The sequence below is a fragment of the Lissotriton vulgaris genome, chromosome 4_1 (genome assembly GCF_964263255.1).
Source record: "Lissotriton vulgaris chromosome 4_1, aLisVul1.2, whole genome shotgun sequence".
NCBI classification, from domain to species: Eukaryota; Metazoa; Chordata; class Amphibia; order Caudata; family Salamandridae; genus Lissotriton; species Lissotriton vulgaris.
Window position 1 is genome coordinate 1,200,220,333 of NC_141691.1, and position 3,442 is coordinate 1,200,223,774.

A 3,442-nucleotide genomic window follows, 5' to 3' on the forward strand; every position below is an offset into this window, starting at 1 on the left:
TTAGCTTTTAAAAAACCAATGAAATTCACTGAAAAAACCATAGGTTATAGACCATATATAGTTAGGAATTTGCATTTACAAAACCTTGAAAATTCACTGAAAAAACCATAGGTTAGAGACCATATATAGTTAGCTGGACATTTTATTGACATAAAACCAATGAAATTCCATATATAGTTAGTTGCACTAACTATATATCGCGCACCCGCAATCCACTGCTGATGATGTCACATATTACATCATTCATGACATGGTCAGTGACATCACTGATGACATCACTGATGACATCTCAAATGACATCACTGATGACATCACTGATGACATCTCAAATGACATCACTGATGACATCATGACACACCAATACCAGTTACTACATACGCACTCACTGATTCCTACGTCTACACACACATTCACTCATTCACCCATACAATCACTCATACATACAGTCACTCATTATTACAACACTATCATATGCACTCATACACCTATGCAGACACTCACACACTGCCACTCATCCATGGAGTTACTCACACATCTAGTCAGTCCTGTAAAGAATCAATCACACTTCCATTTCCTCATCTATACAGTTAAACACAGAACACCATACTTCAGTGACATCACTGATGACATCACTGATGACATCTCAAATGACATCACTGATGACATCTCAAATGACATCACTGATGACATCATGACACACCAATACCAGTTACTACATACGCACTCACTGATTCCTACGTCTACACACACATTCACTCATTCACCCATACAATCACTCATACATACAGTCACTCATTATTACAAGACTATCATATGCACTCATACACCTAGTCAGTCCTGTGAAGAATCAATCACACTTCGATTTCCTCATCTATACAGTTAAACACAGAACACCATACTTTTCACACATATACTAACACATACTTACTCTCTTATACAATCACTGATACAAGTACACATTGATATGCACAGAGTCACACACCTCCCAGCCAGCCACACACACACTCAGTCTTCCATACATCCACTCATTCTTCAATATGTAAAACATAATTAAACTTTACAAAAACACACAGACACTAGATGATGTCATCAGTGATGTCATTTGAGATGTCATCAGTGATGTCATCAGTGATGTCATTTGAGATGTCATCAGTGATGTCATCAGTGATGTCACTGACCATGTCATGAATGATGTAATATGTGACATCATCAGCAGTGGATTGCGGGTGCGCGATATATAGTTAGTGCAACTAACTATATATGGAATTTCATTGGTTTTATGTCAATAAAATGTCCAGCTAACTATATATGGTCTCTAACCTATGGTTTTTTCAGTGAATTTTCAAGGTTTTGTAAATGCAAATTCCTAACTATATATGGTCTATAACCTATGGTTTTTTCAGTGAATATATATATATATATATATCATACATATTTAAAAATCAAACAACACAACATTCACTGGATGGTGTCATCAGTGATGTCATTTGAGATGTCATCAGTGATGTCACTGACCATGTCACAAATTATGTAATATGTGACATCATCAGCAGTGCATTGCGAGCGCACGAGTTATAGTTAGCAGAACAATCTCTAACAGAGGAACTTCAAAGGTTTTGTACGAGTAAAATGTCCATCTAACTATAACAGCCCTGAAACCTATGTTTTTTTCAGTGATTACATATAGATATATATTCTTTTTGAGCAGACTGACTTGTTACAAGGGATCCAGAGCTGGCCGTTTCATAAAGTGGATTCCACACACGAGAAAACCAGGATCAGAGGTGACGCCTTGACCCCGAAGGGTAAGCCTTCCTTTGTTTTTTCCTCTGTGTCTCTCGGAGTAAGCCAACGCAGGAGTGCGGCGGCATCTCCGGTCGAGTAACAGAGGTTTACGGGGAGTGTGCTGAGTTGGGGCAGGCGGGCACAAGACGGCAACACAGCATAATACTAAATACACACACCTCAACATGTGATTTGAATGACTTTGTCCGAAACTCTTGTCAACACCGTCCTGGAGTGTAATAAATACGGCATCAGGAACCAAAGATCACAGGCGGGGTCGTATCGATATGCGAAACTTAGAGCTGTGACTTTATCTACATGCATACGATGCGGTACGGAGTACAGCAATATTCTCAGTAGAACCTAACGCAAAGTAAACAGTTGAAACAGCAGTCAGTACAGATATTCAAGATATCAAAAGGTGGGGAACCACACACCATCATGGATGAGGAAGGGGAGAGAAGACGCGAGGCAGCGTCATTATTTGCCAGAGCTCCTGGCAAAGGAGGACCCAATGTAACAACACAGTGCAAATCTGCAAGTGATCCCTTAAATGAACAACTACGCAAATATGAAAGACTCAAAAAACAAGAAAGTGCCAAATGGTGGGAGGCAACATCGCTACAGGATTATGTGGACAAATAAATGGTGCCAAGAGGCCTAAGAATCTATATCACACCGTCCCATGAGTCATTGAACACTAAAATGTTGGAGGAATGGTCGCAAAATTCCGCTAATAGTTCTAAAAATATGTTGTGCAAATTAAATAAATATGCATGGGAGGATCGAGATGTAATCCTACAGCAATTGAAAGAATTGGAGGATGAATTTTTGAAAAGTAGCGAACAAGAGACAAAATAAAAATTCAAAGATGAGCTAAAAGGCAGACTAAAGAAGCACGAGGAAGACATTAAATACCGCAAACAAAGAAAACTATACCGCGATTGCGGAGATTATGATAGTGGGCGCATCCTGACATATAGCCCAAAGTATGATTATTTATACAAACAACAGGAAACTACAACAAGCAAACAGAATCAGACCTACACGGAAAGCGACCAAACAGGAGTAAATCTCACAAGTGGATCTGAAACTGACACTTCTGAACAAACCACAAGCACAATCTCTGTGGTCGATATCACCAAGAAACCGGCAAATTTTTCACAGGAATTCCGAGTCCTAAGAACACGTCGCAAAAAAGAAGCAGACATGCTACATCAACCGGAATTCAAACAGAATCCAACACGAAGACGGCCAAGGGGAAGAGCAAGAGGCAGGGGAGATTGCGACAGAGACGACTCAAGCTCCAGCAGAGGAGAAGAAAAGAACAGCAAAAAACCAATGGGAACCAAACGTGGGGGTTACAAAAAAAGAAAATAAAGATGGATGAACTGACGGTATATAAAACATTAATAAATCTTTCATCAAGAACACTAACATTAAAAGAAATACAAACCCTTTGTTTGGGACTCACATTTTGCCCCACTGAACTCTTTGATTATGCAGACACAAGGGTTGACGTTTTCAAATTTATTAGGAAAATAAAACTGTCAAAATGGCACTCACTAGTGAAAAAGAAACCAGGGACAAACCCAGATGAAACCGTGAGTGCACCGGAACTTACAGTGAGGGAAATGTGGATATGTTATAAACTGTT

General features: G+C 39.4%; 1 pseudogene; it reads left to right on the top strand.

The window, feature by feature from the left end:
* The first annotated feature begins 2,226 nt into the window (after positions 1 to 2,226).
* Positions 2,227 to 3,165, top strand: LOC147723039 (uncharacterized; annotated as a pseudogene).
* The last annotated feature ends 277 nt before the right edge of the window (positions 3,166 to 3,442 follow it).